Here is a 13,688-nt window from a genome sequence, read left to right as displayed (position 1 = left end):
TATGGGTGGCAACCCCTAGTTGGCGGGGGGGGGGGTGAGCCACCCTCTCACTGGGGTCGCCTAAGTCTATCAGAAAACACAGAGATTCACATGATATTCATAAAGGTAGCAAAATTATAGTTATGAAGTAGCAACAAAAATAATTTTATGGTTGGGGTTACCACAACATGAGAACTATATTAAAGGGTTGCAGCGTTAGGAAGGTTGAGAACCACTGGTCTAGACGGCTATTGGGACACAGGCCACTGCCTCTCTTTCACTTCTGTTTTCTATCCCATGTGAGATAACAGTGTTGTTCTGTCTTATATTCCATCCACGATGTGCTGTCTTGCCATCAGCTCCCAAACAGCGGAGTCAGCCTGCTATTGACTAAATCCTCGAAAACCCCGAACCCTAATAAAGCTTTCCCTCATCGAAGTCAATTTTTACCCTTGGGTATTTTGTCATAGCAACAGAAAGCTGACCTACGTAGTCCCCAAGGGAGTTAGGCATTCATGTGTGTCCTGGAAGGTTATTAGATTCAGCCGCGACACAGATAGTCTTTAGAAAGCCTAACTTCAGACAGGTGCCTCTTTTCAGTTAAAATCTTAAAAAAAATCCAACCTTCTAGAATAGCGCCCAGAACGGAGATTACAGAGATGGTTGGCAGGGCCATAGCTAAGTCATGCAGACGATAAGGTCAGTGGCGTCAGCAGTAGAGTAAGAACTCAAGCCCAGATAGATACCAGTACTACATTTCATCTTACAGTAAACATATATAGAGAGAAAGGCACCTAGTATTTTCATTGTATTTGCTTTTTCCTTATAGTAAATCATATTGTTAAAACCATCCTACTCTTGAGATAGAGCTAGAGAATGCATAAAGAGGGATTCATTTTTAAATCAAAATTTATGAGCTTGCCTTGTAACACTTCATGATAGTTCTGCTTGAATTATCACTTCCTATTCGAGTAAAATAGAATTCAATTTTTCTGTGGGCTTTTTTTTTTTTTTTAACATTTTTGGGTCATAATCATCCTCAGGATGAATTAATAGATCTTCTCCAAGTGAACTGTCAAGACAGGTCCCCTCTGGGTTTGAAATCTGATTAAAAATGCCAGTGAACTCCCTTGGGAATCTGCAGAGCACATCAGAGTCCCCTTGAAAATGCTAGAGGAAACCAGAAGTGTTTGCCCAGGTATGTGCACAGTGAATGCACAGCCAACTCAAAAAGCAGGAGGAAGCGTGGCCACCTTTATCGGGCTGCTTGCCCCTTAACTACTGTGTAGCTTTGAGGTGCTAGTCATGGATTCCCTGGTATGGGAACGGGATGCTTTTTAGCTTTTAGACCGGGATTCAGTTTTTGGTGACACTTTGGTAAATGGCAGTGTAAGAGACACTCAGTTGTGGGCAGGAGGGCTCTGTGTGGTCCTCCTCCCCATAAGCTTGCCTCTGTTGTATCTGAAAGCCTCCCTTCTGTTGGGGACAGCAGTGTTGTGAGAGGTGTGAGTAGAGAAGAGGGCTAGAGAGGCCCGGGAGCCTGTTCCCTATTGCCCGTTCTTCCCCTGCTGCTCATGTGCACATGCGTGTGACCCACGCCCCAGCAGAGGGGGTTGTGGAGGAGGGGAAGTGGCAAAGGGGAGAAGGGGCTCTTCACGTTTGCTGGATGTTTCTCAGGGGGAGGAGCTTTTCCTCGGTCAATCAATGACCAGGTGTTTGGGGATTTTAAGGTGTGTGTGTGTGTGTGTGTGTGTGTGTGTGTGTGTGTGTGTGTGTATGTGTGTGTGTGTGTGTGTGTGTGTGTGTGTGTGTGTGTGTGTGTGTGTGTGTGTGTGTGTATGTGAGGCTAGGTGTCTCGGAAAGCCAGAAGAGGATATTGGATTCTCTGGGAGCTGCAGTTATAAGCAGATGTGAGCCCCCAACATCAGTGCTGGGGACCAAACACTGGTCCTCATCAAGAGCAGTAAGCGCTCTTAACTGCTGGGCCATCTCTCCAGCCCTGTTTCCTTTCCTTTCCTTTCCTTTCCTTTCCTTTCCTTTCCTTTCCTTTCCTTTCCTTTCCTTTCCTTTCCTTTCCTTTCCTTTCCCTTCCTTTCCCTTCCTTTCCCTTCCTTTCCCTTCCTTTCCCTTCCTTTCCCTTCCTTTCCCTTCCTTTCCCTTCCTTTCCCTTCCTTTCCCTTCCTTTCCCTTCCTTTCCCTTCCTTTCCCTTCCTTTCCCTTCCTTTCCCTTCCTTTCCCTTCCTTTCCCTTCCTTTCCCTTCCTTTCCCTTCCTTTCCCTTCCTTTCCCTTCCTTTCCCTTCCTTTCCCTTCCTTTCCCTTCCTTTCCCTTCCTTTCCCTTCCTTTCCCTTCCTTTCCCTTCCTTTCCCTTCCTTTCCCTTCCTTTCCCTCCCTTCCTTCCTTCCTTCCTTCCTTCCTTCCTTCCTTCCTTCCTTCCTTCCTTCCTTCCTTCCTTCCTTCCTTCCTTCCTTCCATCTCTCTTTGTTTTTAATGGTTATTTGAGCTCAATCGAGCAAGCATGTCTAATACGCGCTTTCCGTTGCTCTGTGTATTTCTAATCCAGCCTTTCTCCTTCTCTACAGATCCCATAGGTTCCTCTCCTACGAACGAGTGCCACTCTGGTTCATGCTTCTCTGCTGAGGTCTGAGCTGACTCAAGAGCTTAGAGGATCCTCCCTGCAGCTTTGTAACCTTCAAGGTGTCCTCAGCAGAAAATCAAAACCTCATCTTTTTGAAAAGTGCTACGTTTTGCCAGTCACCTCTTGCAACTGTGTGCCAAAGGTAAGCCTGCCGACTTCTGCAGAAAAGAGGCAAAAAAGGTCGGCTGTTTTGTTTTTGTTTTTGTTTTTTTGACTTGAGTGCTTAATTTGCACAGTAGTTACTTGTTTTTTTTTTTTAATTTTAAAGTTTTTTTTTATTTGATGTGTATGAGTGTGTTTTATATGTGTGTGTACATTGTGTGCATGCCCTAGTGATATTTTAGAGTATGCAGGTTCAATTCCCAGGCATGGCTCAAACAACTACCCACTACACCCTAGTGCCTGTGAAGGTCAAAAGTAGGTGTCAGATCCCCTGAAGATGGTTGTAAGCCACAGTGTGGGTGCTGGGAACTGAATCCATCCAGATCCTCTGCATGAGTAGTAAGTGTTCTTAACCAATGAGCCATCTCTCCAGCCCCCTGCATAGTAGTTACTGAACTCAATTACACAGCAGTAGGTGATGCCCTGATTTGTTAAACTGCATTAAATTTAAGCTCTGAAGGGACACAGTTTAAAAGCTAGGTTGCCACTGTTCTGATGTGAGAACGGGTGGTTTTGAGTGTTTAAATAAAAGTGTGCAGACCAGTTCAAAGCTCTGTCCCAGGCAGTGAGGTTCTGAAACATGCTCTGAATTGAGGTTGCCCGTGTACTAACTGAGGACCGGAAGCGTACAGCAAGGAGGAAAGTGGCCTTGAGCCTGGTCAAGTTCAAGTCCAGCTTGGTACTGAGAAGATAAGTTCACACCAGAAGAAATGCAAGTAAAGAAAAGATTCCTAGGACTGTTTTACAAGTCTGTATGAGAGATGTGCTCAAGCTGTATTAGAAGGAAATGCCAATTGTAATTGACCTTGTGCAGCTGAGACCACGGAGCCCCCATGGTGATATGGGTAACAAAGATGAGGTTGTGTAACAAATATGAGAGAGAGAGAAGAGAGGGAGAGGTGTTGTGTGTCTGTGTGTGAGTGTTGCTGGGATTGATATATGCTAGAAAAGCATTCTGTGACTGAACTATATCCCCAGCCCACAAAAATATCTTGGCTGTGACTGGGATGTGGTGCAGTTTATCCGGTGTTCCCTCTGGCTGACAGAAATATCTCGTGAGAAGGCATATTTTCATCTGTAGAGGGTTGCCTCGGAATTGCAGGGCTGGCGCCCACCCACTGACTGTCCTTCCCTTTCCCCACAAATCCCATACTGTTTCTGTTCTTTACATTGTTTTGAGATAGTCTCAGACCTATGATTTGCTCTGTGGAGTTTGGCATAATGATTTCTGTAAATGTACCTTTATATGAGTTAGAATTCTCTTTCATTTGGTCTGAAACAACCACTGAAACACTTTGTGAAGGTGCTGGTTCTTCTTGATGCGTTTTAAAACATTTGTCTGGAAACTCGTTAATGTCCTCACTGTGCCTGTTACAATATGTGGTATTTGAAATGCTACAATGTTGATAGGCCATATTTCATGAGTGTAATTAATGAAGTGTCCCAGCGCTTTACCTTGGCATCTTTATGATTTCCTGTGGAGAAAGTGGCTCACTATCCCAGGTGTGTTGGGTATCTGAGGTGGATTCAGAACTAGGTACTGGACTGGAATCCAGAGCTCACGGGCAGGCTTTGGAACCCTATGCCCAGCCCTGCCCATGCCTGTTACCCCGTCATTGCCCACGGATGGTGCTGTGGAGCTTCAAATCCCTTCCTACCTTCACAGGGCTCTCCACCCTCCCCTTGACAAGCCCATGGGGGTAGGGAATATCTCAGTCATAGCAGAATTGCTTACAAAGAGAGCTTCTCAAACTCTGGGGACTCAGGGTCTTAGAAATGGTCCTGAAGTGAAGCCTTATCGGATTCAAGTCATTTGTAAATGTGGTCACCTGTCAATCCATTTGTCAAATTTCATGGGCATGTAAGTTAGAAATTACAGCTTTTCAGATCTGGTCACTAGAATTCATTAATAATTCATCAGGAACAGACTGGCACTGCTTATGAGGAAGTTTTTAAGGATCAGTCAGTGACATTTGACAGACTTAAGAGTTTGCAATGTGGAGGGAGAGGACTGTATTGGCTCCTGGCTCTGGACCAGCCTGCGCACTCAGCAGGGTGCATTACACCGGCCTGGCGATGATGTCAAGGCCTATGTTTATTTCATAAGGGATGAGAGCTATACAGAAAGCATTTAATTTTGTGGTTCAGAGGGGGTAGCAGTCATGTAATAAACACTGTGAGCACCGGCCACATTCCAAGCCATTTCGCTATCTTTTAGCAGCTACAAAACCAGGTAAAATACAGTTCCATGTGTCCTGGCTGGCTAGGGTGAGAGATGATGTAGGACCGGCTAGACCACATGGGGCTATAACCTGTGTCTATAACCTGTCTGTCTGGAGCAGAGAAGCACTGCTTTGGGGAAGGAGCCTGGGAAGGCTCAGGGATGTTATACTGAATCTGGTCTGAAGGAATGGAAGGAGAACACATGGGTAGAGATTTAATTGTCCTGCTTGGCACCGGGCAGGGCTAGTGGCCTGAGTGAATATGAGTCTTAGAGGCAGTGGTGTATGGGGTTGGAGATAAACTTTCTGGTCCGTGATCTTTTGAAGAGCCAGTAGGAAGCACAGTGACAGCATCCTCAGCATGCCAGACTACAGTGCCGTCTAGGAAGAATGGTGACTGGGATGGTAGGTAGTTCTTGAATGCGTTTCCTAGTTACTGGGTACCCAAGGTGTGTACCAGGTTACTAGCCTACACCTGGGGCTGGGCTGAGGGAACACTGAGAAGAGGGTGGGGCCTTTGATTTCCAGGCCTGTGTTTTCCTGCCCCGGGGTCTTCTCTCATTGAAGTAAAGGCACAGAATTTGGGGAACCTCTGGCCTGCCCTCTCTGGAGAATGGAGACCGTGCAGATAGGATGCTCACATGTCGTTTTCACATTTTGCTCGTTTTATTTAGATGATCACTCAGCATTTCGCTTGAAAACTGAAATTCCCTCTTACTGGAGGTGGCTGTTCCGTAGCGGGGGTGGATGCTGTGAGGCCTCTGGGTGCTAGACTGAGAGGAGAAATACCGTCCACTGGATTTCACTGGCTCATCAGTGGCTGCTAGGGGTATCTTGGGATATAGATACCAGCCGTGATGCTGTCCATCCCTTTCCATCTTGCACAGATATTGCAATTCAGGAGAAAATAACACACCAAGCCTGTCGGTCACCCTTACCTTCCTAAGAATACGATCCAGTAATATTTCGTTGATGAAGGAAAGTTTCACTACTTAAGTTCACATTATACTTGATTTATATAAAAGCAAATTTTCCTAGAGCTTAATGTGTATCAGTCTGTTTTGTATTACTGCAACAGAATTCCCGAGGCTGGGGGAACATTTATAAAGAAAAGAAGTGTGTTTAGCTCACGGTTGTGGTGCTTCAACAGTGATGGCCTTCTTGCTGGCAGAGTCCCAAGGCTGTGCGTGACGCCATACGCACATGCAAGCGACAGTTTGTCTGTTGCTCTCTCCCCTTCTTTAGAGGCCACCAACATTCATGGATGGATGGAACTACATCTTGACGATCGTGTCTAATCCCAGGCAGCCCTCTAAGTGTCGTAGATTAAATTGCAGCCCCTTTAATACCTCCTTATTATATTTAATGGGGATTTTCAGCACATGAACCCAGCACGTTTCAGCCCCCATCCAAACCATAGCAATATGTGTAGAAAACCGTGTCCGGGATTTGTTGGTTCCTTATCTTTAGCCTGGCCCCCTATTTGTTGTTTTGGCGGTGGCTACGGTGACTTCTCTTAGACTCTTTGCAGATGAAGCTGCCCGGTGGGGACTTAGGACTTTAGGACTCCAGCTGCTGCTGCAGGTGTGCAGCCAGAGGTGTCATCGGTATGGCTGGGAGGGACTTGTTGAGCGCCTGCAGAAACAGAGGAGCCTGTGATAGTCCAGGCCACAGTCTCTGCAGCTTGGACCAGTTTCTTCCTGTCCAAGGTTGTTTCCAGGGCCAAGAGAGGACCGCGGCCTTTGATGCTGCAGGTTTTACAGGGGGTCAGATCTGTAATCATTGATTCAGTAATTGCTCTGTAAGCATTTACAGCTGCATACTAGAGCCCTCTGGCATTGTCTCCTCTATAGTTACGGTAAGGGAATATGGTTGCGGAACCCTGGTAGGGTCGGCAAGAGGTTGGCCTTTTCTGGTGTGTCTCTGGCCTCCTTCTGCCAATGGATTGCCTCATGTGCTAGGTGAATAGGTAAGGTAAGCGTTTGAACCAAGGTCTGCCCGCTGGGCTTCTTTATTCAGTTAATGTTATGTTACCATTCCTAGCATGCCCTGGAGACAACAGGGATACTGTACACTTGCCTGCCTTGAACCTGGACTCCAGGCTTTGCGAGAGAAGTACCTTGGCCAGAGCTTCATGCTCACAGGTATCTCGGGAGGCTGCGCTTGTCCTCCCCTGCCCCAAAGCCTTCCATTTTTACATCAACTTCCTTTGATTTTTTTTTTTCCCACCTCTGCCGCCATAGGAAAATCTCCAGCCAGCAAGTAGGACTTGATAAAACATGAAGAACAGAAGGGACAGTGAGAGGGAGGGGACAGAAACCCCAGTGGCAGTTTTTTGAGCTGGTCCAAGGTGATTTTTGCAGGCTGCTTATCCCCACAGGCCTTGGTGCTCGGCATCCTCTTAGACCACTGGTTCCGACTTACAGTCAGACCTGCCGTGACAGGGATTATCCACAGAAGTGACAGTAGCCACTTCCTGTGTGCTAGCGCTGCGTCTGGTCACTTATGCAGAGCATAGCTTTTCCTAATGCTTCTGACCTTTCTATGTGTGGTCAGTAGAACCATCATTTCTTACGGTTGGGGTAGTGATAAGCCACATTTCCCCAGCCGCCTGTCTTCACTGATGACTCTCCTGTACCTCAGCTTCTTAGAAAACCAGAGAAACAAAATTTTGAAAAAATCGAGTCTCTGCCCATATCTACCTTCCTTCCCCCCCCCCATGACAGATTATAGAAGTCACTAATAGTCTGGTTTATGTTTTAAATGAAAATATCCCCCTCTTATCCAAGGCTTCATTGTCTGCAGTTTGTTAACCTGCACTCAGCCATTCCCAGAAAAAAATGAGTAGGAAATTCCAGGAACAATCTGTTCAGTTTTTAACTTTATGCCCTCTGAGTGGTGCGGTGAACTCTTGCTCAGCTCTGCTTAGGATGTGAGTCATCCTTTTATCCGGTGTGTCCACATGGTATACCCTCTCTCCCTGTAGTCATTCAGTAGCTGTTTCTGCAGGAGACCAGCTGTTGTGTTATTGACGTACTTGTGTATTGACTAGGAACTGGATGTCTATGCTTTCAGGCCCATAGATGCCATGCACATAGAGGACAGTATTGAATGAAGCAGCCACTCAGCTGTAAATGGAAGTGTGGCTGCTGTTGAGATTCTGAAATCAGGAAGAGTTGAGTGGTCCGTCTTGACTTTTCCTCAGGAAAACAAAAAGTTGTGTGTGTCAGGGCAGAAGGTATACATACTCCGGTTGCCTGTCAGGGCAGGCGATGTAGGCTTTTAGCAATGGTACCTTGACTAGGCGACTAAAAAATGGATTGCTTTGCCAATGCAAGGACAGTGGATGGGATTCCCCACATGTATGCACAAGAGTAAGCAGTGGATGGGATCCCCTCCCCCCCAAGAGTCCACACAGGAGTAAGCTGTGCCTAGTGGTCCTTGTAGCCTTGGGAGTGAGGGGGATCCTAAGGACATGGCACCTGCATGTGCCTCTGGTGGATTTCTCTATAGGAGCCAAGGGAGCCTGAGTTTTTAGCTTCTTCCTGTCGGGATTAATTTTCCTTTTGATTCTTTCTTTTCTTTTTTTTCTCAAATCACTGGAAATGTTTGTGGGCTCCGAGATTTAAAATGGCTATGAAAACATGAATAAATGAGACTGTTGGAGATCACAGTTTAAGGGGAATGGTTTGGGATGCTGTGTGAATATCTGAGCCAAATATGAAAAGATCTTTTGGATGGAAACAAAGGAAGCCTCTAGTATTTGCTTTGCTGGAAGGTGGCTGTGTCTTCTGCTGGGTCTGTGACCCTGGAGGCCAGCTTTAGCTCCCTGTGTAGTGACTTGCCACCTCCAGGACTTTCGGTCAGACCTAAGGTAGCACTGACAAGTCCTTTGGTGAGCGTTGAGTGTGATGCCAACCATAGGAAGTAAAGGCAATTCTCTATTTGAAAGTCTGCAGCCATTTTGGGGCACAGACCTCTGTAACCTTGTCTGAAGGCCTGTACACCAGCCACAGTCAGGAGCGGCCCCTCACCTGTGTGGACTTCAAGCCAGAGGGGATTATAGATGTAACCAACCGTCTTATTAAATAAGAAACACAGAAACAATGCAAAAGAGAAAGCCGAGAGGTCAGAGCTCAGAGCTAAAATCTCACCCTTCCGCCTGCGGTGTCCCAGCTTCCCGAATGAGGGTTCTATTTCCTGTCTGTTCGTCTATTTAAAGTATTTTGTTCTGCCTTCTCATTGGTTGTAAACTCAAACACGTGACTGCCTCGTCACTGTCTGAATGTACAGCCCCCTAGGTCTTAAAGGCATATGTCTCCAATGCTGGCTATATCCCTGAACACACAGATCTCTATGGGATTAAAGGCGTGTGCCACCACCGCCACACTCTTGCTATGGCTCTAATAGCTCTGACCCCCGGGCAACTTTATTTATTAACATACAATCAAAATCACATTTCAGTACAATTAGATTACCACCACATTTCCCCTTTTCTATTTTAATAAAAAGAAAAAAAAAGCAAAAGGTTATAACTAACAAAAGAAAAACTATATACAAAAGTACAATAACTATATACAATATATACAAGTAATAAATACCTAAACAGGTATTTGACAAATCAGAGAAAATAATTCCATTATCTATCCTATTTTGGTAATTCCAAGATGTATCTAATGTACTTTCTATCCTAATTAATTTTCAACTATAACTAACTAATCTTCAACCATAACTAACTAATCTTCAACTCCCTCAGAGACCCAAGAAGGGAATAATATTAGCTAACAAAAATAAAAAACAGGAAGTGCATGCAAGCAACTTCCAAAAAATTTGTGAGTTGACAGAAACAGCCAGCTGCCTGGGCAGTCACCTGAGGTTTCTCCGCAGTGTTGGGGCATCATCTTCAGCCTATAGGCTTAGTGTATCTGACAGACTCATTTGTGAAGTAGGATGTACACAAGGTCAACAGTTCAATCTCACATTGGGTGAGAGCAGTCCATGTACCAGAAACACCTGAATTCCACTAATGTCCTGTCATGATTCAGGATTTTAAATTCTGGAAATTGTTGACAGTTTTTTAATTCAGCTGTCCATTCTTCTTGGCTGTGTATATATGGCTTCATCTCAGCATCCTCTTCTTCTCCACATCCCTCTATTAAATGCCAGTCTACTTTCGAGAGGCATGAGCTTTCAGCTGCTGTTCCATTGTACAACAGAATCCATCCGCCCTCTGCCTGTTAAGCTGCCTTCAAAGAAAAGGGCACCGTACCTTTTCCGGATGCAAAGGCCACTTCAGGGATGGGGCCATATTGTCCTGGCCTCAGAAGATGCCTTTTGATAAAGCCATAACCACACTTGTTTTGGCAAGAATCAGTAGTCCCTTGTTTCGTGTTCTGTCTGTCCATTTTGTCCTGTTGATTCGAGGATACTTTGTTGTCCAGTGGCTAGCTTTTGCCACAAGGAAAGTTGACTCCATATGCAGTTTCTTCAATGCCCATATTTTCTCTGAAGTAGATTAGTACTGCCAGGAGCTGACATGTCTCAAAAAAGAAAAATTTTCTAAGTTATTAAAACATTTTAAATGCCATATTCTGTAGATCTCTGAAGGGTTTGAAGATGACCTGTCTAAAACATCTCTGCTCAATTTTTAAAACATATCTAATATGACTACAAGTTCTATGATAATGTCTAACTACTAACTTTCATTTCTTTATATCCTAGTAGTTGGTAGTAATAACATTCAAGGATCAGAAATTTGTATTACATTGTTAAATGAATGGTATAAATACAATTAGAAATATACATATAACATTTTCTAACAATATCAGTTTCAAATTTGTATACAATATACAATATAAAACAATTCAATCCAATGTAAAGTATTAGTAATGGTCTTTTTCTTTTCTTTCTTTGCCTCGTCACTGTCTGAATGTACAGCCCCCTAGGTCTTAAAGGCATATGTCTCCAATGCTGGCTATATCCCTGAACACACAGATCTCTATGGGATTAAAGGCGTGTGCCACCACCGCCACACTCTTGCTATGGCTCTAATAGCTCTGACCCCCGGGCAACTTTATTTATTAACATACAATCAAAATCACATTTCAGTACAATTAGATTACCACCACAGGGGATAGAGCAGTGGCGTTCCTCCTAAGTACCCAGGAAGTTTGTCTCTTCCAGGGACATGGGCCGAGGGAGTCTCCAGACTTGGCATTCAGTTTTTCTACATAGTATACATATCTCTTCTGCCAGCTACCATCCTGGGTTCTGTTTACAGTTGCTCTCTTGGTACTTGGTGTGTAAGCAGCAGATACTACCCTTACCCCCATTGCTCACACAGAGGAATGCCTAGTTCACAGATGCTGACCTTTCATATGCAGTAACCCCACCCCTACCTCCAGCAGAGGGGACATGTTCCAAGATTTCCACTTAGACACCTGGATAGAACTGAACCTTGTAAATACAGATCCCACCATGTGAAAACAGTGTATTTTTTATAAATGTCAGTTGGGACCCTTTTCAAGGACACCCCAGAACACTGGGGATGAGAAATTGTGCTCACCTTAATTGAGGGCAGTGTATACATTCTGTGGCAGTCTGAATAAGAATGACTCCCCCCCATAGGCTCATATATTTGAAGTTATTAGGAGGGGTGGCTTTGCTGGAGGAAGTGTGTCACTGGGGTTGGGCTTTGAGCCCGGCCCATCTCCCTGCCTGTGGATCAGCATGGAGCTCTCAGCTACTGCTCTAGCTAACAGCCTGTGTGCTGCCATGTTCCCCACCATGGTGCTAACGGACGAAACCTCTGAAACCAAAAGCAAGCCCCCAATTAAATGCTTTCTTGTATGGGAATGACCTTGCTCATGGTGTCTCTTGACAGTAATACAAGAGTGACTAAGACACAGCCTGGGCTCTGTCATTTCCTCACCGGACCCTGCTGCCTTCAAGATTGCAGTCCCTATGACACTGTGTCCCGGTGACTAGAATTGGAACTCTCGGTTCTGTGAGAGCCCGCTGGAGCTTCGGAGAGCCCAGGGCTCTTTAGCAGGTTGATTCTGTGTCCTGTTTCCTTGAGTGGTTTGCTTAACAGTGTGGATATTGCTTGTGAGGAAACACGTTGTTTTGACTGTGTCAGGAACAAAAACTTAACAGTGCTGATACAGAATACTTTATCAATCAGTTTTCTCTGCAAAAAAAAAAATAAATAAATAAAAGCATAAAACTAATAACCATCATGTACACACATCAGAACCAAGTTTCAGTAGATTGTATGATAAAGGACTATAACTCCCAGTTGCTTGTTTGAGTTGCTCCCGACTAGTCCCTACAGGACCACTATCTGTCACAGGGAGTCCTGGGTACTTACTGTTCCTCTGAGAACATTCTTCCACCGACCGATGACCTTGGCACACTGTAGAGTCGTTGTATATATGTATATGTATAGAAGTTTATGCATGTAAGTTGCATATTGGAAGGATGGTTTAGATGTCCATTAAAATAAAGCAAGAGAGGGGTTACAGTAGTGTTTTCTAGGAACTGTCCCCAGAGGTTCATGTGTTAGAGGCTCTGACCCTAGCTGCTGGAATTATGGGAAGTGGTGAAAACTCTAGAAGGTGGGGTCTGGGTGAGGTGGACATTGGAAGGATGTGGCATGTCCTCTGCTGCCTGGCCGCCGTGTGATAAGGAATCTCTTCTGTTCCCTAGTCTGGCTTTTGTGAGACCACCTTGCACAGGGCCATTGAGGTCAAGCAAGCAAACCATAGACGAGTGTGCCCATGAGCAGGTACGAGAGAGAGGTCTGTTGATGGGACGGTTCTTTGTCTTGATGGGTTGGTGGCGACAGGAACTCACACACGGTGAGCTGTCAGAAGCACTTACACAGGCCTGCCATTAGTGCCCTTATCTAAGTAACAAGGAAGCCTTGGAAGAAATGGGTGCTGGGTACAAGTAATTCTGCAGAGTCCTGGGAATTTCCTGGGAATCTGTACTTTCTTCAGAATGCAAGGGGAGGGGAAGGCCATCTTCTTTCCCCTTGTTTCAGGAGCCTGTCGTTTGGAGTCTTAAGAATTTCCAGTTTACATTACTGTGAGCATGTGACTCACAGAAGGGAGGAAATAGGGGCCGGGACAGAACTCCTGTCAATGACTACTGCCAAAGGTCTTTATCAGCAGCACTCTTGTTCTCTCCTTGAGCCCTGGCTGCGCTCCTGCTTATAATCGACAACAATTTAGATTGAACTGATGGTGCTCAAGGAAAGAAAATGGAGGCCGTGTGTACTGACTGCGAGAAGACTACAATTCAAACTCCAGTCAACACACACACACACACACACACACACACACACACACACACACACACACACACACACACACACCACAGAATGAAAGCAGTGTTTACTCTGTTTTGACTGCTAAGTCTAACAAGCAAGGCTATAAACAATGGCGTTGCAAGCAAGGATTTGCAAATTATGTCAGTTATTACAAATGAGATGCCTCCTTTCAGTGATCTACTGACTCTGGGGCAGGAGATGTGGGCTGTGGTCTCATCTGCTCTTTTATTGACTGTCGTATCTTGAGCAGGTTACTGGCTCACACGCCTTCAGGCTCCTTATCTGTAGAGTAGCAGGCCTGACACACTCAGAGGGACTGCCTCGGGAACTCCGCTGTGTTGTGAGCACCTAGTGAG

At 45.3% G+C, this 13,688-nt stretch overlaps 1 protein-coding gene across 3 annotated transcripts in view; it reads left to right on the top strand.

Annotated features, from left to right (window-relative positions):
- Nck2 (NCK adaptor protein 2) overlaps positions 1–13,688 on the top strand; it is a 132,515-nt gene that overhangs the window by 73,261 nt on the left and 45,566 nt on the right. For all 3 annotated transcript variants that reach the window (XM_076557331.1, XM_076557332.1, XM_076557330.1), the window contains one exon: positions 2,561–2,758. The gene's annotated coding sequence lies outside the window, so the exon portion shown is untranslated. The remainder of the gene's footprint in view (positions 1–2,560; positions 2,759–13,688) is intronic.

This window comes from Peromyscus maniculatus, chromosome 21 (genome assembly GCF_049852395.1).
Source record: "Peromyscus maniculatus bairdii isolate BWxNUB_F1_BW_parent chromosome 21, HU_Pman_BW_mat_3.1, whole genome shotgun sequence".
Classification (NCBI taxonomy): domain Eukaryota; kingdom Metazoa; phylum Chordata; class Mammalia; order Rodentia; family Cricetidae; genus Peromyscus; species Peromyscus maniculatus.
The sequence above is the reverse complement of the archived record's forward strand: the minus strand, read 5'-3'. Positions and strand labels throughout refer to the sequence as shown.